This window comes from Oncorhynchus kisutch, linkage group LG22, assembly GCF_002021735.2.
Source record: "Oncorhynchus kisutch isolate 150728-3 linkage group LG22, Okis_V2, whole genome shotgun sequence".
Taxonomy (NCBI): Eukaryota; Metazoa; Chordata; class Actinopteri; order Salmoniformes; family Salmonidae; genus Oncorhynchus; species Oncorhynchus kisutch.
This window is the reverse complement of record NC_034195.2, coordinates 47672308-47696370: the sequence shown is the minus strand read 5'-3', so window position 1 is coordinate 47696370 and position 24063 is coordinate 47672308. Positions and strand designations below refer to the sequence as shown.

Below are 24063 nucleotides of genomic sequence, written 5' to 3'. Positions count from 1 at the left end.
GCACTTTTGGTACGTCAAAAGATTCTAAAAGTGTAATTTCCTCAGAAAGCGTCTAAGTCATCCAGTGGCTTCATCCCCAGGGAGGCCTTCCAGAGACTGTTTGATGAGCTGGACAGGATCAAACAGGTATTTATTATTTATCTCTACGACAATGTTCATTTCTTCAAAACTATACAGTTGGTAGACTGTCAGTCTAATTCCAAGCAGACTTTCATCATTTGCCTTTGTGCTTGCATTTGCAACGGAAGCAAACATTTGGACAGAAGCAAATCTGAAAAGTTATTGTGAAAGGATATTGAACAGCAAATTGAAGTCATTGTTTCCCTCTGTAGCATCCTCCATTGCCTGAGTACTCATCTAAGTTCCTGCACAAGGTTCAGTTAATCTTCATTCAGCATTATGTCACTGTGGTGGGGAATGTGGCCCTGGCCAATGTTATCTGCATCTGTGTGAATTCACTATGTCACAAGTTCACAATGTCACAATATTTCATGAATTAACTAAGATATTTGTTTTTCTGCTTGATCCTAACAGCTCTTAGTTACGACACTAGCCTGGAATCCTAATTGACATGCTTTGTTTCACCATAACAATATGAAGTTAAGATTCCAGGCTACTTATTCACAGTAATATTGTTGATAGAGATGCTTTAGTGAATGTACACTACTATGCTTTGTACACTCTATGAAGGACTGTTCATCCTGTAAGTTGCTTGGCAACTTAAAAGGAGGGCTCGTCCGGGATTTGAACCCGGGACCTCTCGCACCCTAAGCGAGAATCATACCCCTAGACCAACGAGCCTGTCAAACAGTTAACAACCAAGAGTTTAAATTCCACTGCATGCCACGTGCATATGGAATTCCTCTCAAGTTAATGTTGCATGCTCAGTAAAACTGCTCAGAGACTACCACCTAGTGGCTATTCTAGACTCTACACAAACACAGACATGTTGATCAAATGGAAACAGATGGAGGACTCACCATGGACATAACGCATTTTGGAAAGGACATTGCAATTGAGGGCTTCCACCATTTTAAAGTAGTCAACTGGGTGGGTATTCCTATGAGTTGGGAGCAATCAGTCAATGAAGAAGAAGACAATTGTCTACTTTAAAATGGAGATAATATAAGTCCTCTATTTATCTCTGTTATTGATCATCATTAGAGTCGATTAGAAAGGCAGTAGATATAGGCCCTGACGCATTTTGTTCACCTGCTCTGCATTTGATGTCTCTGGTCTAAAAATGAGTGTGCATGAGGGTGCATTTTATCCCATTTTATTTTTAGAAAATGTGTAAGGTCAAAGGTCATGTACGGTATATGCATGTATTATGTCTACTGTATATGCATCTAAGCGTCATCAATGTTACTCCAGAATCTCCTGGTGATTGACTGATAGAAGAATCACTCTGACCCAGACAACTACTATTTAGAGGCTCAACATTTAAGGCCATTTGAACGTAAAATGTACTACAAGTAGTAGTTACAAGTAGACATTAGTTACTTTACCTGCAGTGAACTGCCGACATGACTGACTCATGTATAGCAGGTATGGGTCTTGCACAGTTTATGCCAATAGCTCCAATAGCAATTCACAGACTTTATATGTATCTCTGTCACAGGAGGTTGGTGGCACCTTAATTGGGGAGGACCGGCCCGTGGTAATGACTGGAGGGGAATCGGTGGAATGGTATCAAATACATCAAGCAGATGGTTTGATGCCATTCCATTTGCTCCGTTCCAGCCATTATTATGAACCGTCCTCCCCTCAGCAGCCTCCACTGATCTGTTTTTTCAGACAATCAACTGTTGCTTCATCCTTTACTACCTGCTGGAGATGGCGCTGAAGGTGGTAGCATTTGGCAGGACAGGATATATGTCCTATGGGAGTAACGTGTTTGATGGATCTCTCACAGGTCTTTCACTGGTAGGTGCAGTTCAATATTATATACTGTATGTAAGGATAACGCAGGACTCATTTTGAAGCATGGGCAACTTAGAGAAGATTCTAGTTGATGTATCTATAGTACCATCTGTCACACAATTTAAAGTCACTCGTTGACATTACGACACTGTACATTATATTCCATACTGACTGGATATTGTTTTATATCTCTGTTTTACCAAAGGGCCTACAGATATACATATTTGCCACTTACAGTCTACCATTTTCCTATTGGCAAGATTTTTCTCCCCACTTTGTTTGTGATCTTTCAATATACTAACTCACTTAGGACAACCCGAAATACATCTATCAGATATTTTCTCAAAAGGTGGGCTCATCTGGGATTTAAACCCAGGACTACTCACACCCTAAGCGAGAAGCATACCCTTAAACCAACAAGCCTGCTTAGGGAAACCCACCCGATTGTTACACTTCTCCCATCCACTTCTCCTCATCAGCCTGTGAGTTAACTTCCAGAATCTGTGATGTGGCAGGTTTTGGCTATTAGACTGCCCTCTAGTGGTAACTGACACTTTTGGGTGAGTTTTACGTACACCGAGTGCACAAAATATTAGGAACACTTGCTCGTTCCATGACATAGACTTACCAAGTCTGTCATAGACTGTATGTAGTATGTCATGTGGACTGTGTCTAGTCTGTAAGTCATTTGACTTCTTAAAAGGAGGTCTCGTCTGGGATTTGTATCACATCCGGCCGTGATTGGGATTCACATTGGGCGGTGCACAATTGGCCCAGCGTCGTCCGAGTTTGGCCAGGGTAGGCCGTCATTATAAATAATAATTTGTCCTGAACTGACTTGCCTAGTTAAATAAAGGTTACATAAAACATGTAAATAAATAGTCTGTGTGTACAAAACATTATGAACACCTGCTCTTTCCATGACATAGACTGATCAGGTGAATCCAGCTGAAGTCTATCATCCCGTATTGATGTCACCTGTTAAATTCAGTTCAATCAGTGTAGATGAAGGGGAGGAGACAGGTTAAAGGAGGATTTTTAAGCCTTGAGACGTATTCTGTAAAGGTGCCATTCAGAAGGTGAATGGACAAGACAAAATATTGAAGTGCCTTTGAATGGGGTATGATAGTAGGTGTCAGGCGCACCGGTCTGAGTGTGTCAAGAACTGCAATGCTGCTGTCTTGTTCACTCTCAACAGTTTCCCGTGTGTGTCAAGAATGGTCCGCCACCCAAAAGACATCCAACCAACTTGACACAACTGTGACCAACCATGGCAACATGATGGATGGGTACAGCACTCAACTTGACATCAGAAGGTTCCTAGAGAGATCAGCTCTCAGAGAAAAGACACAACTGCATTGGAGTCAACATGGGACAGCATCCCTGTGGAACACTTTCGCCACCCTGTAAAGTCCATGCCCCTGACGAATTGAGGCTTTTCTGATGGCAAAAGGGAATGCAACTCAATATTAGGAAGGTGTTCTTAGTGTTTAGTACACTCAGTGTACAGTACATTGTCAGATTTGCAAATGAAACCATTGTCTGTGGTTGACATCTTTCTTAAGTGCTGTAGGTTATCATTTGCATTATGAGGACTGAGGCCTATCCAGGACTATAGTGTTACAGCTACAAATAAAACCATATGGAAGTTTCTCCGTGGCTGACAGATAAGAGTATTTATCTAATTAGGCTTGTCAGTTATACGACCAGTCATTCAGCTAGTTCTCATAATACAAACATAGACGACATTGGTAACCTGTGAGCCTGCTATTTGTTATAGAAACCTACACATGACTGAATGTCACTGTTTCTGATGAATATGCATAGTCATCTCCACTTCCCCAAGTAGACAATCATTATCTTGGACAGTACAATGAGCCTGTAGTGTTCAGAAAAGTAGGGCTCGTCCGGGATTTGAACCCGGGACCTCTCGCACCCAAAGCGAGAATCATACCCCTAGACCAACGAGCCTTGTTGAAAGAAGGGTAAACACATACTATAAGTTTGCTCCCATCTGCCCTGTCACTGATGTCAGGCGTGTGTGAAATCTGAGGCGTGTCCTTAGTGAAACTTTGTTACTTTACTCACCTCTACTGGTGATGATGTATACTGCATCATCACTATAGTAAAGTTCTGACCTGAAGAAAACATTCCTTATGTCAGTTATATGAGGCCATATATCATATTATATATTTTATATATTTCCTCTGATGTATAACTCAATAATATATTGTCCAAGGCATATTCAACACAACGCTGGCTTGAGCAGGGGGACCTAGTGTGCGCTGCAGGATTTTAATCCATGACGGCGTAGTGTGTTACTAATGGTTTTCTTTGAGACTGTGGTCCCAGCTCTCTTCAGGTCATTGACCAGGTCCTGCCGTGTAGTTCTGGGCTGATCCCTCACCTTCCTCATGATCAATGATGCCCCACGAGGTGAGATCTTGCATGGAGCACCAGACCGAAGGTGATTGACCGTCATCTTGAACTACTTCCATTTTCTAATAATTGCGCCAACAGTTGTTGCCTTCTCACCAAGCTGCTTGCCTATTGTAGCCCATCCCAGCCTTGTGCAGGTCTACAATTTTATCCTTGATGTCCTTACACAGCTCTCTGGTCTTGGCCATTGTGGAGAAGTTGGAGTCTATTTGATTGAGTGTGTGGGCAGGTGTCTACGAGGTAACAAGTTCAAACAGGTGCAGTTAATACAGGTAATGAGGGGAGAACAGGGGGGCTTCTTTAAGAAAAACTAACAGGTCTGTGAGAGCCAGAATTGTTACTGGTAGGTAGGTGATCAAATACTTATGTCATGCAATAAAATACTAATTAATTACTTAAAAATCATACAATGTGATTTTCTGGATTTTTGTTTTAGATTCTGTCTCTCACAGTTGAAGTGTACCTCGTGATATCTGTTGGAAAGTTAGTTTCTGTTGGAGAGTTTGTCCTCAATCTCTCTCTCTTCCGTGGTTAGAATGGATAGTTCAGAGTCCTATTCAGAAATGTTGTTATAGAATAGATGTTTTGGCGGGTGTCGGCCTTAACATTCAATGGTAGAGAATTCCTAGCTGCAGACTAATAATTAGAATCAAAGATTTTCTCTTATTCTGTCGGATCGATAGTTTCAGAGTTTAACCACGTGGTATGGTTAAAAGATTCAGCAATCTATTCAAACCTTTGCTCCCTCTGTGATGAGGTACTGGTCTCTACTCAAACCTTAGCCCTCTCGTGGTAATCGAGGTAAGCTGGTCTGATAGGAAATCCTTCAGGTGGGGGTTATATTCGTAACAGCAGAAGAGGGCTGTCCCATGACGCCAGGTCAGTGTCTGTGCTCATGGGGCGGGCCGATTACTTAAAACTCCAAACGGAATTGGAGTTTCCTTCATTAAACAGTTTATAATCACATAACATCAAATAAAATAAAATCTATTTATATGGCCCTTCGTAAATCAGCTGATATCTCAATGTGCTGTACAGAAACCCAGCCTAAAACCCCAAACAGCAAGCAATGCAGTTGTAGAAGCACGGGGGCTAGGAAAAACTCCCTAGAAAAGGCCAAAACCTAGGAATAAACCTAGAGAGGAACCAGGCTATGAGGGGTGGACAGTCCTCTTCTGGCTGTGCCGGGTGGAGATTATAACTGAACATGGCCAAGATGTTAAAATGTTCATAAATGACCAGCATGGTCAAATAATAATAATCACTGGCAGAACAGTTGAAACTGGAGCAGCAGCACGGCCAGGTGGACTGGGGACAGCAAGGAGTCATCATGTCAGGTAGTCCGGAGGCATGGTCCTAGGGCTCAGGTCCTCCGAGAGAGCGAAAGAGAGAATTAGAGAGAGCATACTTAAATTCACACAGGACACTGGATAAGACAGGAGAAGTACTCCAGATATAACAAACTGACCCTAGCCCCCCGACACATAAACTACTGCAGCATAAATACTGGAGGCTGAGACAGGAGGGGTCATCCCCGACAGTGTACACATTCTCCAAAACATGGAAATTGTTCAGTTCTCAAGTTCTGTGATGTGGAAGAGGTTCCTTTGTTCTCCTATGAAACTCACTCTCTCTATACTCTGGCCATGAGGAGAGAAACTCCTCTAGGATTTTATGACCTGCCTAACAGAGCCTGGTTGTAGGGGGAAGAGAGAGAGGTGGTAAGAGAGAGAGGGGGGTGGTGCTCGCTGTACCCAAAGAGGGCCACGTCATGACACCACCATCCAGCTGATGTTCAGGTAGGACCAGGAACACCAGTGTTTTTAGAACAGGTTTTATCTTTGGCTTTTATTTTGGCTCGGTGTTTTTGGGTCTGCCCTCAACAGGCTTTAGCTCTCCTTTTGACTTGGCATTCATGACATTGTAGGTGGGCTATGCTATGGCTTTGCTCTGTGTTTTGGTCCTGCCATTAGTGTTAATGAATTGAGTTGATGATTGGCCGCAGTATGCGCTGGGCCTTATTGCAGACCTGAGCTATCTCAGCAGCCACTGCACTTGATTACATTATCTGTCAAAACACAGGAAGCGTGCTCCTGGCATTATGTAATATGGAACTCTCCGTTCTGTTGCCAAGTTTATCTTTTCAGATATGAAAGGAATAGACCCGATTTCATACAGGTTATATACTGTATACTTGGCCGGGTTACTGTAAAGCACTTTGTGACAACTGCTGTCTGCTGATGTTAAAAGGGCTTTATAAATACATTTGATTGATTGATTCACATACTTTACACTATAAGGTTTGCCTACGTGTTTTGACTCCTAGTTTTTCAGACAACAGATAGCAGAGCCTACTGAAGAGAAAGTTGTCACAAAACTGCCCACCCACACCTTCAACACCTAAGTATGTCCATGTGACTGGATCAAATATAGATAGTTCCCAGTCCAGAGCTTCCGGCGACGGTTCCCAGAATCATTGATGCCATTCCATTTGCTCCGTTCCAGCCATTATCATGAACCGTCCTCCCCTCAGCAGCCCCCACTGATCTGTTTTTTTCAGACAATCAACTGTTTCTTCATCCTTTACTACCTGCTGGAGATGGTGCTGAATGTGGTAGCATTTGGCAGGACAGGATATATGTCCTATGGGAGTAACGTGTTTGATGGATCTCTCACAGGTCTTTCACTGGTAGGTACAGTTCAGTATTATATACTGTATGTAAGGATAATGCAGGATCCATTTTGAAGCATGGGCAACTTAGAGAAGATTCTAGTTGATGTATCTATGTTACTGTCTGTCACACAATTCAATGTCACTCGTTGACATTACAACACTGTACATTATATTCCATACTGACTGGATATTGTTTTATATCTCTGTTTTACCAAAGGGCCTACAGATATCTATATTTGCTACTTACAGTCTAACATTTTCCTATTGGCAAGATTTTTCTCCCCACTTTGCTTGTGATCTTTCAATATACTAACTCACTTAGGACAACCCTAAATACATCTATCACATATTTTCTCAAAAGGTGGGCTCATCTGGGATTTAAACCCAGGACTACTCACACCCTAAGCGAGAAGCATACCCTTAAACCAACAAGCCTGCTTAGGGAAACCCACCAGATCGTTACACTTCTCCCATCCACTTCTCCTCATCAGCCTGTGAGTTAACTTCCTGAATCTGTGATGTGGCAGGTTTTGGCTATTAGACTGCCCTCTAGTGGTAACTGACACTTTTGGGTGAGTTTTACATACACTGAGTGCACAAAACATTAGGAACACCTGCTCTTTCCATGACATAGACTGATCAGGTGAATCCTGCTGAAGTCTATCATCCCATATTGATGTCACCTGTTAAATTCAGTTCAATCAGTGTAGATGAAGGGGAGGAGACAGGTTAAAGGAGGATTTTTAAGCCTTGAGACGTATTCTGTATGTGTGCCATTCAGAAGGTGAATGGACAAGACAAAATATTGAAGTGCCTTTGAATGGGGTATGATAGTAGGTGTCAGGTGCACCGGTCTGAGTGTGTCAAGAACTGCAATGCTGCTGTTTTGTTCACTCTCAACAGTTTCCCGTGTGTGTCAAGAATGGTCCGCCACCCAAAGGACATCCAACCAACTTGACACAACTGTGACCAACCATGGTAACATGATGGATGGGTACAGCACTCAACTCGACATCAGATTGTTCCTAGAGAGACCAGCTCTCAGAGAATAGACACAACTGCATTGGAGTCAACATAGGGACAGCATCCCTGTGGAACTTTCGACAGCCTTTAGAGTTCATGCCCCTGACGAATTGAGGCTTTCCTGATTGCAAAAGGGAATGCAACTCAATATTAGGAAGGTGTTCTTATTGTTTAGTACACTCAGTGTACAGTACATTGTCAGATTTGCAAATGAAACCATTGTCTGTGGTTGACATCTTTCTTAAGTGCTGTAGGTTATCATTTGCATTATGAGGACTGAGGCCTATCCAGGACTATAGTGTTACAGCTGCAAATAAAACCATATGGAAGTTTCTCCGTGGCTGACAGATAAGAGTATTTATCTAATTAGGCTTGTCAGTTATACGACCAGTCATTCAGCTAGTTCTCATAATACAAACATAGACGACATTGGTATCCTGTGAGCCTGCTATTTGTTATAGAAACCTACACATGACTGAATGTCACTGTTTCTGCTGAATATGCACAGTCAGCTCCACTTCCCCAAGAACACTATCATTATCTTGGACAGTTCAACGACCCTGTAGTGTTGAGAAAAGAAGGGCTCGTCCGGGATTTGAACCCGGGACCTCTCGCACCCAAAGCGAGAATCATACCCCTAGACCAACGAGCCTTATTTAAAGAAAGGTAAACAGACTATACGTTTGCTCCCATCTGCCCTGTCACTGATTTCAACATGTGTGAAATCTGAGGCGTGTCCTTACTGAAACTTTGTTACTTTACTCACCTCTACTGGTGATGATGTATACTGCATCATCACTATGGTAAAGTTCTGACCTGTAGAAAACATTACATTTGTCAGTTATATGAGGCCATATATCATATTATGTATTGTATATATTTCCTCTGATGTATAACTCAATAATATATTGTCCAAGGCATATTCAACACAAAAGAGCTGAAATATCCAGCCCTCAGAACTATAACCATACCAAAACATATTCCAGAACACTTTACTTGACCCCTTTGTCATAGGTCATAAGGGCTGTCCAGACCATTTTATATGCTGCTTATTGTAGTAATCGGTGAATGAGTAACAAATAATTGCCCGAATTTGATTGGATTTTTTAAAATGCATTTTATTTAACCTTTATTTAACTAGGCAAGTCAGTTAAGAATACATTTTTATTTACAGTGACGGCCTACCCAAAGGCCTCCTGCGGGGACGGGGGACTGGGATTTAAAAAATAAATACAATATAAACATAGGATGACACACACATCACAACAAGAGTGACACAACACCACATGTAAAGCACTATCAGAACAACAAAAGGCACAGGAACCCTACATTTAAGTGAGATGTGTGTAGATTATGAAAATGAACTCGCTGAGAAGATTTAAGGATGGAGCAAAATGTAAGCGTTCCTTTCCTTTATTGGTCTGGGCCGGCGCAGAAGATATCTCCTCCCATGGAGCGGGACCGAATGCTGTTAATGGACTGAGTTTATCCTAGCCACCGTGCTTCTACACCTGCATTGCTTGCTGTTTGGGGTTTTAGGCCGAGTTTCTGTACAGCACTTTGTGACATCTGCTGATGTAAGAAGGGCTTTATAAATAAATGTTATTGATCGATAACCCTTTCTTTAGCAGATGTCAATCCAGACATCCATCCTGAGGAGACATTTGGGCGTCAGGGCAGCTTTTGAGCTGTCAGAGCCAGGAACCTACCTTCTCTGAGGATGTTACTGTGTAAGACAGGACCCCTTTGTGGTGTTTATTTAATGAATATACAACAGGTTATTACAGAGATGCCATCATGAAGGTGAGATGGTTCCCTCCTTATCTGAAACAACATACTGTAATACATAGCGTTAAACAACGTTATGGTTTATGAAGTTATATATGTACATGGCCACACCTCTGAATTGTGAGCACTTTTGGTACGTCAAAAGATTCTAAAAGTGTAATTTCCTCAGAAAAAGTCTCAGTCATCCAGTGGCTTCATCCCCAGGGAGGCCTTCCAGAGACTGTTTGATGAGCTGGACAGGATCAAACAGGTATTTATATTTTATCTCTACGACAATGTTCATTTCTTCAAAACTATACAGTTGGTAGACTGTCAGTCTAATTCCAAGCAGACTTTCATCATTTGCCTTTGTGCTTGCATTTGCAACGGAAGCAAACATTTGGACAGAAGCAAATCTGAAAAGTTATTGTGAAAGGATATTGAACAGCAAATTGAAGTCATTGTTTCCCTCTGTAACATCCTCCATTGCCTTAGTACTCATCTAAGTTCCTGCACAAGGTTCAGTTTATCTTCATTCAGCATTATGTCACTGTGGTGGGGAATGTGGCCCTGGCCAATGTTATCTGCATCTGTGTGAATTCACTATTTCACAAGTTCACAATGTTACAATATTTCACAAATTAACTAAGATATTTGTTTTCCTGCTTGATCCTAACAGCTCTTAGTTATGATACTAGCCTGGAATCCTAACTGACATGAATTGTTTCACCATAACAATATTGAAACAGAGCTTATGAGTTAAGATTCCAGGCTACTTATTCACAGTAATATTGTTGATAGAGATGCTTTAGTGAATGTACACTACTATGCTTTGTACACTCTATGAAGGACTGTTCATCATGTAAGTTGCTTGACAACTTAAAAGGAGGGCTCGTCCGGGATTTGAACCCGGGACCTCTCGCACCCTAAGCGAGAATCATACCCCTAGACCAACGAGCCTGTCAAACAGTTACCAACCAAGAGTTTAAATTCTACTGCATGCCACGTGCATATGGAATTCCTCTCAAGTTAATGTTGCATGCTCAGTAAAACTGCTCAGAGACGGCCACCTAGTGGCTATTCTAGACTCTACACAAACACAGACATGTTGATCAAATGGAAACAGATGGAGGACTCATCATGGACATAACGCATTTTGGAATGGACATTGCAATTGAGGGCTTCCACCATTTTAAAGTAGTCAACTGGGTGGGTATTCCTATGAGTTGGGAGCAATCAGCCAATGAACAAGAATACAATTGACTACTTTAAAATGGAGATAATATAAGTCCTCTATTTATCTCTGTTATTGATCATCATTAGAGTCGATTAGAAAGGCAGTAGATATAGGCCCTGACGCATTTTGTTCACCTTCTCTGCATTTGATGTCTCTGGTCTAAAAATGAGTGTGCATGAGGGTGCATTTTATCCCATTTTATTTTTAGAAAATGTGTAAGGTCAAAGGTCATGTACGGTATATGCATGTATTAAGTCTACTGTATATGCATGTATTAAGTCTACTGTATATGCATCTAAGCGTCATCAATGTTCCTCTAGATTCTCCTGGTGATTGACTGTGAGAAGAATCTCTCTGACCCAGACAACTACTATTTAGAGGCTCAACATTTAAGGCCATTTGTACGTAAAATGTACTACAAGTAGTAGTTACAAGTAGACATTAGTTACTGTACCTGCAGTGAACTGCCGACATGAATGACTCATGTAAAGCAGGTATGGGTCTTGCACAGTTTATGTCAATAGCTCCATGCAATTCACAGACTTTATATGTATCTCTGTCACAGGAGGTTGGTGGCACCTTAATTGGGGAGGACTGGCCCGTGGTAATGACTGAAGGGGAATCGGTGGAATGCTATCAAATACATCAAGCAGATGGTTTGATGCCATTCCATTTGCTCCGTTCCAGCCATTATTATGAACCGTGCTCCCCTCAGCAGCCTCCACTGATCTGTTTTTTCAGACAATCAACTGTTGCTTCATCCTTTACTACCTGCTGGAGATGGCGCTGAAGGTGGTAGCATTTGGCAGGACAGGATATATGTCCTATGGGAGTAACGTGTTTGATGGATCTCTCACAGGTCTTTCACTGGTAGGTGCAGTTCAGTATTATATACTGTATGTAAGGATAATGCAGGATCCATTTTGAAGCATGGACAACTTAGAGAAGATTCTAGTTGATGTATCTATAGTACCATCTGTCACACAATTTAAAGTCACTCGTTGACATTACGACACTGTACATTATATTCCATACTGACTGGATATTGTTTTCTATCTCTGTTTTACCAAAGGGCCTACAGATATCTATATTTGCCACTTACAGTCTACCATTTTCCTTTTGGTAAGATTTTTCTACCCACTTTGTTATAGAACCCTACACATGACTGATTCTGATGAATATGCACAGTCATCTCCACTTCCCCAAGTAGACAATCATTATCTTGGACAGTACAACGAGCCTGTAGTGTTCAGAAAAGAAGGGCTCGTCCGGGATTTGAACCCGGGACCTCTCGCACCCAAAGCGAGAATCATACCCCTAGACCAACGAGCCTTGTTGAAAGAAGGGTAAACACATACTATAAGTTTGCTCCCATCTGCCCTGTCACTGATGTCAAGCGTGTGTGAAATCTGAGGCGTGTCCTTAGTGAAACTTTGTTACTTTACTCACCTCTACTGGTGATGATGTACACTGCATCATCACTATACTAAAGTTCTGACCTGTAGAAAACATTACATTTGTCTGTTATACGAGGCAATTTATCGTATTATATATTGTATATATTTCCTCTGATGTATAACCCAATGATATCTTGTCCAAGGCATATTTAACACAAATGAGCTGAAATATCCAGTAGAACTATAACCATACCTTAACATATTCCGGAACACTTTACTTGACCCCTTTGTCATAGGTCATAAGGGCTACATAACACTGTCAAAACCAGTACCTAACAGAAGTCATACCAGAGCTGTTAAACTGGTACGATTGTAAAGAAGTGCCGTCTTTGTTTGCAGGTGGATTATTATGTATTTGCTGTGCTTGGGGTCTGGTCGTTCAAAGGCACTATCATAGCACCTGCTAGTAACCTGAGGTATGAAGAAAATATGATATCTCAGAAATCACAGCTTTTAATCGAGCATCAACAATAAACTACCTATTTCCTATAAACAACCTATTTCCTGCCTACATGTATTATCTATTTCGTACAGCACTACCGCTGACCCCAGAATCATGACAATGATTGTAAACAAAACTCTACAATGTGGTTCTTATGAACATCTTGGTTACTGGTCAAACAACTTTGATGACTTTGCAGAGAGTTTCACTCAACTTAAGTTAGTCATGCCTGCTTCCGCTCTTCCCCCCTGGCGTTCGAGGGCGCCAGGCTCCCCAGCATTGCGCACTCCTGCCACCATCATTACTCACACCTGCCTTCCCCCCCATCACACTCATCAGTGACTATTGGACTCAGCTGGACTCTATCACCTGTGTCATTACCTTCCCTATATATGTCTGGTTCCCTGCTCTGTTCCCTGGTTTGATTGTCATGTGTATTTTTTTTACCCGCTGTACCAACGTTGTGCCTCTCTTGTTACCTGTTTGTTCCTGTTTAAATGTTGACTCCCCGTACCTGCTTCTCATCTCAGGCGTTGGTCCTTACAAAGTTATGACAAAATCTAAATGAATAAACATAAGGTGTACAAAACATTAGGAACACATTCCTAATATTGAGTTGCACATGCTTCTGTCCTCAGAACAGTTCAACATGTTCAAAAGTTCATAGATGGCCAGCGTGGTCAAATAATCATCACTGGTCAGGGTTCCATAGCCGCAGGCAGAACAGTTGAAACTGGAGCAGCAGCATGACAAGGTAGCATGTCTGGTGAAAAGGTCAGGATTTCATAGCCACAGGAAGTTGGCTGGATGTCCTTTGGGTGGTGGACCATTCTTAGTACACAAGGGAAATTGTAAAAGCGTAAAAAACTCAGCAGCATTGATCAAAGATCAAGCAGGTGGTATTTTACATGGAGGTCCTCTCTCTAGCTGTCCTGTTCCCCTGTTGACTGTCACCTGTCCTGCACTATACCCCTTCTGAGTGACACCTGTCCTGCATTGTTCTGCCCTGCCTCTGACCCCAGTTCCAGAGCATTGTCTGGATTCCCTCTGGCCTGGTCTGGCCTCTCCATACCTTTAGGTCCCCTCTTTACCTGTTCTACTCTCAACTCAGTCCTGCAGCCAGCCAGTCACTCAGTCAGTCAGTTAGTTAGTTACTAGCCTTGACTCTGACACCAGTTCCACAGGAGCTGTCCATAGTCCCCCGAGGCTGGCCTGGTCTGACCCTCTCCCCCACAGCAAAGTCCTGCTAAGGCTTTTATACCTGAAAGTCCCCTCTATACCTGTCCTGCTGCAGTCATCAACACACCAGGCCAGGCAGGCACAGGCATAGGAAAATAACTTTTTGGGGGAGGCACACAGGGTGGTCGGTGGAGCCGAGGAATGAGCCAGAGACCGTCAGGGAGTTGAAGGAGGAACTCTACGAAAGATTTCGGAGAAAGGTGGTGGCGATGAGAGTGCTGCAGAGCGGGCGTGTTGAGGAGCGTGACACCAGTCCGGTGTCATCTGCACCAGTTTCATGCATCTGGCCTCCAGTGCGCTTACCCAGTCCGGTACGTCCTGTGTCTCCTCCACGCACTAGCCCTGAAGTGTGTGTCACCGGTCCAGTACAACTTGTGCCGGGTTCTACGCACCAGGTCTCCAGTGCACATACACAGCCCAGTACGTCCTGTGCCAGTTCACAGCACTCGCCGTGCGAAGTGTGTCATTGTTTCCGTACAATTTGTGCCGGTTCTACGCACCAGGTCTCCAGTGCGCCTCCACAGCCCAGTATGTTCAGTGCCTACTCCTCGAACTCTCCCTGAAGTGCGTGTCTCCAGTCCAGTACGTCCTGTGCCTGCTCCTCGCACTCTCCCCCAAGTGTGCCTCCCCAGTCAAGTGCGTATCACCAGCCCGGTGCCACCTGTGCCGGCCCCACGCATCATCAGGCCTCCAGTACACCTTCCAAGTCTAGAGCTTCCAGTGACAGTTCCCAAGCCAGAGCTTCCAGCGACGGTTCCCAGTCCAGAGCTTCCGGCGACAGTTCCCAGTCCAGAGCTTCCGGATATGGTTCCCAGTCCAGAGCTTCCAGCGACGGTTCCCAGTCCAGAACTTCCGGCAACGGTTCCCAGTCCAGAGCTTCCTTCGACAGTTCCCGGTCCGGAGCTTCCTTCGACAGTTCCCAGTCCGGAACCTCCTGAGACGGTCCACGTCCAGTCCAGCTCCATGGCAAGAGCCCTTCTCTGCGCTGATTCCCAGTCCAGGCACGGCGTCCTTTCCCGGTCCATTGCAGGATTCTTCCTCTGCGCCGATGTCCAGTCCAGGCACGGTGTCCGGTTCCACTCCATGGGAGGAGCCTTCTTCTGCGCCGGTGCCCAGTCCGGGAGCGGCGTACAACCCAGCTCCATAGCCGGGGCCCTCCTCTGCGCCGAAGAAACGTCCTGCACCAGAGCCGCCACCGATGCTGGCGAATCGACGAACGGAGTGGGTACTTTGCCCCACCTCTGAATTGTGAGCACTTTTGGTACGTCAAAAGATTCTAAAAGTGTAATTTCCTCAGAAAAAGTCTCAGTCATCCAGTGGCTTCATCCCCAGGGAGGCCTTCCAGAGACTGTTTGATGAGCTGGACAGGATCAAACAGGTATTTATATTTTATCTCTACGACAATGTTCATTTCTTCAAAACTATACAGTTTGTAGACTGTCATTCTAACTCCAAGCAGATTTTCATCATTTGCCTTTGTGCTTGCATTTGCAACGGAAGCAAACATTTGGACAGAAGCAAATCTGAAAAGTTATTGTGAAAGGATATTGAACAGCAAATTGAAGTCATTGTTTCCCTCTGTAGCATCCTCCATTGCCTGAGTACTCATCTAAGTTCCTGCACAAGGTTCAGTTTATCTTCATTCAGCATTATGTCACTGTGGTGGGGAATGTGGCCCTGGCCAATGTTATCTGCATCTGTGTGAATTCACTATGTCACAAGTTCACAATGTCACAATATTTAATGAATTAACTAAGATATTTGTTTTTCTGCTTGATCCTAACAGCTCTTAGTTATGATACTAGCCTGGAATCCTAACTGACATGCTTTGTTTCACCATAACAATATTGAAACAGAGCTTATGAGTTAAGATTCCAGGCTACTTATTCACAGTAATATTGTTGATAGAGATGCTTTAGTGAATGTACACTACTATGCTTTGTACACTCTATGAAGGACTGTTCATCCTGTAAGTTGCTTGGCAACTTAAAAGGAGGGCTCGTCCGGGATTTGTACCCGGGACCTCTCGCACCCTAAGCGAGAATCATACCCCTAGACCAACGAGCCTGTCAAACAGTTAACAACCAAGAGTTTAAATTCCACTGCATGCCACGTGCATATGGAATTCCTCTCAAGTTAATGTTGCATGCTCAGTAAAACTGCTCAGAGACTACCACCTAGTGGCTATTCTAGACTCTACACAAACACAGACATGTTGATCAAATGGAAACAGATGGAGGACTCACCATGGACATAACGCATTTTGGAAAGGACATTGCAATTGAGGGCTTCCACCATTTTAAAGTAGTCAACTGGGTGGGTATTCCTATGAGTTGGGAGCAATCAGTCAATGAAGAAGAAGACAATTGTCTACTTTAAAATGGAGATAATATAAGTCCTCTATTTATCTCTGTTATTGATCATCATTAGAGTCGATTAGAAAGGCAGTAGATATAGGCCCTGACGCATTTTGTTCACCTTCTCTGCATTTGATGTCTCTGGTCTAAAATGAGTGTGCATGAGGGTGCATTTTATCCCATTTTATTTTTAGAACATGTGTAAAGTCAAAGGTCATGTACGGTATATGCATGTATTATGTCTACTGTATATGCATGTATTAAGTCGTCTGTATATGCATCTAAGCGTCATCAATGTTACTCCAGAATCTCCTGGTGATTGACTGATAGTAGAATCTCTCTGACCCAGACAACTACTATTTAGAGGCTCAACATTTAAGGCCATTTGAACGTAAAATGTACTACATTGTACTTCCGGCGCCTACAGAGATGGCCGCCTCGCTTCGCGTTCCTAGGAAACTATGCAGTTTTTTGTTTTTTTTACGTGTTATTTCTTACACTAGTACCCCAGGTCATCTTAGGTTTCATCACATACAGCCGAGAAGAACTACTGAATATAAGATCAGCGTCAGCTCACCATCAGTACGACCAAGAATATGTTTTTCGCGATGCGGATCCTGTGTTCTGCCTTACAACCAGTGCCACGGGATGGTTCCCATGCAGCGACCCAAAAAAACGACTCAGAAAAAGAGGGAAACGAAGCGGTCTTCTGGTCAGACTCCGGAGACGGGCACATCGTGCACCACTCCCTAGCATTCTTCTTGCCAATGTCCAGTCTCTTGACAACAAGGTTGATGAAATCCGAGCAAGGGTAGCATTCCAGAGGGACATCAGAGACTGTAACGTTCTCTGCTTCACGGAAACATGGCTAACTGGAGAGACGCAATCCGAAGCGGTGCAGCCAGCGGGTTTCTCCACGCATCGCGCCGACAGAAACAAACATCTTTCTGGTAAGAAGAGGGGCGGGGGCGTATGCCTTATGGCCAACGTGACATGGTGTGATGAAAGAAACATACAGGAACTCAAATCCTTCTGTTCACCTGATTTAGAATTCCTCACAATCAAATGTAGACCGCATTATCTACCAAGAGAATTCTCTTCGATTAGAATCACAGCCGTATATATCCCCCCCCAAGCAGACACATCGATGGCTCTGAACGAACTTTATTTAACTCTCTGCAAACTGGAAACGATTTATCCGGAGCCTGCATTCATTGTAGCTGGGGATTTTAACAAGGCTAATCTGAAAACAAGACTCCCTAAATTTTATCAGCATATCGATTGCGCAACCAGGGGTGGAAAGACCCTGGATCATTGTTACTCTAACTTCCGCGACGCATATAAGGCCCTGCCCCGCCCCCCTTTCGGAAAAGCTGACCACGACTCCATTTTGTTGATCCCTGCCTACAGACAGAAACTAAAACAAGAAGCTCCCACGCTGAGGTCTGTCCAACGCTGGTCCAACCAAGCTGACTCCACACTCCAAGACTGCTTCCATCACGCGGACTGGGAGATGTTTCGTATTGCGTCAGACAACAACATTGACGAATACGCTGATTCGGTGAGCGAGTTCATTAGAACGTGCGTTGAAGATGTCGTTCCCATAGCAACGATTAAAACATTCCCTAACCAGAAACCGTGGATTGATGGCAGCATTCGTGTGGAACTGAAGGCGCGAACCACTGCTTTTAATCAGGGCAAGGTGTCTGGTAACATGACTGAATACAAACAGTGCAGCTATTCCCTCCGCAAGGCTATCAAACAAGCTAAGCGCCAGTACAGAGACAAAGTAGAATCTCAATTCAACGGCTCAGACACAAGAGGCATGTGGCAGGGTCTACAGTCAATCACGGACTACAGGAAGAAACCCAGCCCAGTCACGGACCAGGATGTCTTGCTCCCAGGCAGACTAAATAACTTTTTTGCCCGCTTTGAGGACAATACAGTGCCACTGACACGGCCTGCAAGGAATACATGCGGTCTCTCCTAAGACATTTAAACGTGTTAACCCTCGCAAGGCTGCAGGCCCAGACGGCATCCCCAGCCGCGCCCTCAGTGCATGCGCAGACCAGCTGGCCGGTGTGTTTACGGACATATTCAACCAATCCCTATACCAGTCTGCTGTTCCCACATGCTTCAAGAGGGCCACCATTGTTCCTGTTCCCAAGAAAGCTAAGGTAACTGAGCTAAACGACTACCGCCCCGTAGCACTCACATCCGTCATCATGAAGTGCTTTGAGAGACTAGTCAAGGACCATATCACCTCCACCCTACCTGACACCCTTGACCCACTCCAATTTGCTTACCGCCCAAATAGGTCCACAGACGATGCAATCTCAACCACACTGCACACTGCCCTAACCCATCTGGACAAGAGGAATACCTATGTGAGAATGCTGTTCATCGACTACAGCTCGGCATTCAACATCATAGTACCCTCCAAGCTCGTCATCAAGCTCGAGACCCTGGGTCTCGACCCTGCCCTGTGCAACTGGGTACTGGACTTCCTGACGGGCCGCCCCCAGGTGGTGAGGGTAGGCAACAACATCTCCTCCCCGCTGATCCTCAACACTGGGGCCCCACAAGGGTGCGTTCTGAGCCCTCTCCTGTACTCCCTGTTCACCCACGACTGCGTGGCCACGCACGCCTCCAACTCAATCATCAAGTTTGCGGACGACACAACAGTGGTAGGCTTGATTACCAACAACGACGAGACGGCCTACAGGGAGGAGGTGAGGGCCCTCGGAGTGTGGTGTCAGGAAAATAACCTCACACTCAACGTCAACAAAACTAAGGAGATGATTGTGGACTTCAGGAAACAGCAGAGGGAACACCCCCCCATCCACATCGATGGAACAGTAGTGGAGAGGGTAGCAAGTTTTAAGTTCCTCGGCATACACATCACAGACAAACTGAATTGGTCCACTCACACAGACAGCATCGTGAGGAAGGCGCAGCAGCGCCTCTTCAACCTCAGGAGGCTGAAGAAATTCGGCTTGTCACCAAAAGCACTCACAAACTTCTACAGATGCACAATCGAGAGCATCCTGGCGGGCTGTATCACCGCCTGGTATGGCAACTGCACCGCCCTCAACCGTAAGGCTCTCCAGAGGGTAGTGAGGTCTGCACAACGCATCACCGGGGGCAAACTACCTGCCCTCCAGGACACCTACACCACCCGATGCTACAGGAAGGCCATAAAGATCATCAAGGACATCAACCACCCGAGCCACTGCCTGTTCACCCCGCTGTCATCCAGAAGGCGAGGTCAGTACAGGTGCATCAAAGCTGGGACCGAGAGACTGAAAAACAGCTTCTATCTCAAGGCCATCAGACTGTTAAACAGCCACCACTAACATTGAGTGGCTACTGCCAACACACTGTCAATGACACTGACTCTACTCCAGCCACTTTAATCATGGGAATTGATGGGAAATGATGTAAATATATCACTAGCCACTTTAAACAATGCTACCTTATATAATGTTACTTACCCTACATTATTCATCTCATATGCATACGTAGATACTGTACTCTATATCATCGACTGCATCCTTATGTAATACATGTATCACTAGCCACTTTAACTATGCCACTTTGTTTACATACTCATCTCATATGTATATACTGTACTCGATATCATCTACTGTATCTTGCCTATGCTGCTCTGTACCATCACTCATTCATATATCCTTATGTACATATTCTTTATCCCCTTACACTGTGTATATGACAGTAGTTTTTTGGGGGAATTGTTAGTTAGATTACTTGTTCGTTATTACTGCATTGTCGGAACTAGAAGCACAAGCATTTCGCTACACTCGCATTAACATCTGCTAACCATGTGTATGTGACAAATAAATTTGATTTGATTTGATTTGAAGTAGTAGTTACAAGTAGACATTAGTTACTGTGCCTGCAGTGCACTGCCGACATGACTGACTCATGTATAGCAGGTATGGGTCTTGCACAGTTTATGTCAATAGCTCTGTGCAATTCACAGACTTTATATGTATCTCTGTCACAGGAGGTTGGTGGCACCTTAATTGGGGAGGACTGGCCCGTGGTAATGACTGGAGGGGAATCGGTGGAATGGTATCAAATACATCAAGCAGATGGTTTGATGCCATTCCATTTGCTCCGTTCCAGCAATTATTATGAACCGTCCTCCCCTCAGCAGCCTCCACTGATCTGTTTTTTCAGACAATCAACTGTTGCTTCATCCTTTACTACCTGCTGGAGATGGTGCTGAATGTGGTAGCATTTGACAGGACAGGATATATGTCCTATGGGAGTAACGTGTTTGATGGATCTCTCACAGGTCTTTCACTGGTAGGTGCAGTTCAGTATTATATACTGTATGTAAGGATAACGTAGGACTCATTTTAAAGCATGGGCAATTTAGAGAAGATTCTAGTTGATGTATCTATAGTACCATCTGTCACACAATTTAAAGTCACTCGTTGACATTACGACACTGTACATTATATTCCATACTGACTGGATATTGTTTTATATCTCTGTTTTACCAAAGGGCCTACAGATATCTATATTTGCCACTTACAGTCTACCATTTTCCTTTTGGTAAGATTTTTCTACCCACTTTGCTTGTGATCTTTCAATATACTAACTCACTTAGGACAACCCTAAATACATCTATCACATATTTTCTCAAAAGGTGGGCTCATCTGGGATTTAAACCCAGGACTACTCACACCCTAAGCGAGAAGCATACCCTTAAACCAACAAGCCTGCTTAGGGAAACCCACCCGATTGTTACACTTTTCCCATCCCCTTCTCCTCATCAGCCTGTGAGTTAACTTCCAGAATCTGTGATGTGGCAGGTTTTGGCTATTAGACTGCCCTCTAGTGGTAACTGACACTTTTGGGTGAGTTTTACATACACTGAGTGCACAAAACATTAGGAACACCTGCTCTTTCCATGACATAGACTGATCAGGTGAATCCAGCTGAAGTCTATCATCCCGTATTGATGTCACCTGTTAAATTCAGTTCAATCAGTGTAGATGAAGGGGAGGAGACAGGTTAAAGGAGGATTTTTAAGCCTTGAGACGTATTCTGTAAAGGTGCCATTCAGAAGGTGAATGGACAAGACAAGATATTGAAGTGCCTTTGAGCGGGGTATGATAGTAGGTGTCAGGCGCACCGGTCTGAGTGTGTCAAGAACTGCAATGCTGCTGTTTTGTTCACTCTCAACAGTTTCCCGTGTGTGTCAAGAATGGTCCACCACCCAAAGGACATCCAACCAACTTGACACAACTGTGACCAACCATGGTAACATGATGGATGGGTACAGCACTCAACTCGACATCAGAAGGTTCCTAGAGAGACCAGCTCTCAGAAAAAACACACAACTGCATTGGAGTCAACATGGTACAGCATCCCTGTGGAACACTTTCGACACCCTGTAAAGTCCATGCCCCTGACGAATTGAGGCTTTCCTGATGGCAAAAGGGAATGCAACTCAATATTAGGAAGGTTTTCCTATTGTTTAGTACACTCAGTATAGAGTACATTGTCAGATTTGCAAATGAAACCATTGTCTGTGGTTGACATCTTTCTTAAGTGCTGTAGGTTATCATTTGCGTTATGAGGACTGAGGCCTATCCAGGACTTTAGTGTTACAGCTACAAATAAAACCATATGGAAGTTTCTCCGTGGCTGACAGATAAGAGTATTTATCTAATTAGGCTTGTCAGTTATACGACCAGTCATTCAGCTAGTTCTCATAATACAAAAATTGTCGACATTGGTATCCTGTGAGCCTGCTAGTTGTTATAGAAACCTATACATGACTGAATGTCACTGTTTCTGCTGAATATGCACAGTCAGCTCCACTTCCCCAAGAACACTATCATTATCTTACCCACTGGCTCCATGTCATCTACAAGACCCTGCTAGGTAAAGTCCCCCCTTATCTCAGCTCGCTGGTGTTTGATTGATTATAAGATTGGTGTCTTATATATTGGAGAGTTGAGACCAAATCATGAACGCTGGACAGAGTGGATTTCAGTTGTAACAAAAGACAGTTTTAATGAGTCAAAGATATCTTGTCCCGCAGTTTTACGTGCACGGATCTAGTTCATATAACTCGGCAAGGAGTCAGGTGAAAAAGAGGCCTTATACAAAGGTTACATTCATTTTTATACATAGAATAAAGTAGGTGGAGTCTTGTCGTTTTGGTCTTCTTACTGGTCACAAAGGGTTGGAGGCGGGCCTTGCTCTAGCCAGAGCGGGCCCCATTGGTGCATAGCAGAGTCTTGTTCTCTGAGCTCCCTGATCAGTAGAGGGGGTCACTTTTATGGCTGGGTGTATGTGTTCTTGCGATGGAATGTCTTTGTTTCCTGGGGTCGGGAGACAACCAAGCTGAGGGGATAGTGTTAGGGGGGTAGTTTTATTGCTGGCTGTGTGAGCTAGTTCCTGTTTCAGCAAGGGTACGTAAGATGACTTGAGTCAGGCGGTTTAGCTTAGCGCTGTATAATATATGAGTCATGTGTATGAATACTTATATAACACTGGTCACCATAGCAGCACCCACCTGTAGCACGCGCTCCAGCAGGTATATCTCTCTGGTCACTCCCAAAACCAATTCTTTCTTTGGCCGCCTCTCCTTCTAGTTCTCTGTTGTCAATGACTGGAACGAACTACAAAAATCTCTGAAACTGGAAACACTTATCTCCCTCACCAGCTTTAAGCACCAGCTGTCAGAGCAGCTCACAGATTACTGCACCTGTACATAGCCCACCTATAATTTAGCCCAAACAACTACCTCTTTCCCTACTGAATTTATTTTATTTTATTTATTTATTTTGCTCCTTTGCACCCCATTATTTTTATTTCTATTTTGCACATTCTTCCACTGCAAATCTACCATTCCAGTGTTTTACTTGCTATATTGTATTTACTTTGCCACCATGGCCTTTTTTTTGTCTTCACCTCATTTGCTCACATCGTATATAGACTTGTTTATACTGTATTATTGACTGTATGTTTGTTTTACTCCATGTGTAACACTGTGTCGTTGTATATGTCGAACTGCTTTTCTTTATCTCGACCAGGTCACACTTGTAAATGAGAACTTGTTCTCAACTTGCCTACCTGGTTAAATAAAGGTGAAATAAAAAAATAAAAAGATAATCTTGGACAGTTCAACGACCCTGTAGTGTTCAGAAAAGAAGGGCTCGTCCGGGATTTGAACCCGGGACCTCTCGCACCCAAAGCGAGAATCATACCCCTAGACCAACGAGACTTATTTAGAGAAAGGTAAACAGACTATAAGTTTGCTCCCATCTGCCCTGTCACTGATGTCAAGCGTGTGTGAAATCTGAGGCGTGTCCTTAGTGAAACTTTGTTACTTTACTCACCTCTACTGGTGATGATGTATAATGCATCATCACTATGGTAAAGTTCTGACCTGAAGAAAACATTACATTTGTCAGTTATACGAGGCCATATATCGCATTATATATTGTATATATTTCCTC

The 24063-nt window shown here is 43.8% G+C and overlaps 7 non-coding genes across 7 annotated transcripts; all 7 read right to left on the bottom strand.

Annotated features, from left to right (window-relative positions):
* Window positions 1–729: 729 nt before the first annotated feature.
* On the bottom strand, window positions 730–801 carry trnap-agg (transfer RNA proline (anticodon AGG)). The gene has a single exon. It is a non-coding gene; the product is annotated as a tRNA-Pro (tRNA).
* Window positions 802–3822: 3021 nt separating this feature from the next.
* trnap-ugg (transfer RNA proline (anticodon UGG)) lies at window positions 3823–3894 on the bottom strand. The gene has a single exon. It is a non-coding gene; the product is annotated as a tRNA-Pro (tRNA).
* A 4745-nt stretch (window positions 3895–8639) lies between these two features.
* trnap-ugg (transfer RNA proline (anticodon UGG)) lies at window positions 8640–8711 on the bottom strand. Its single transcript has one exon. It is a non-coding gene; the product is annotated as a tRNA-Pro (tRNA).
* A 2003-nt stretch (window positions 8712–10714) lies between these two features.
* trnap-agg (transfer RNA proline (anticodon AGG)) lies at window positions 10715–10786 on the bottom strand. Its single transcript has one exon. It is a non-coding gene; the product is annotated as a tRNA-Pro (tRNA).
* Window positions 10787–12323: 1537 nt separating this feature from the next.
* On the bottom strand, window positions 12324–12395 carry trnap-ugg (transfer RNA proline (anticodon UGG)). The gene has a single exon. It is a non-coding gene; the product is annotated as a tRNA-Pro (tRNA).
* A 3801-nt stretch (window positions 12396–16196) lies between these two features.
* Window positions 16197–16268, bottom strand: trnap-agg (transfer RNA proline (anticodon AGG)). The gene has a single exon. It is a non-coding gene; the product is annotated as a tRNA-Pro (tRNA).
* Window positions 16269–23756: 7488 nt separating this feature from the next.
* trnap-ugg (transfer RNA proline (anticodon UGG)) lies at window positions 23757–23828 on the bottom strand. Its single transcript has one exon. It is a non-coding gene; the product is annotated as a tRNA-Pro (tRNA).
* Between the last annotated feature and the right edge of the window lie 235 nt (window positions 23829–24063).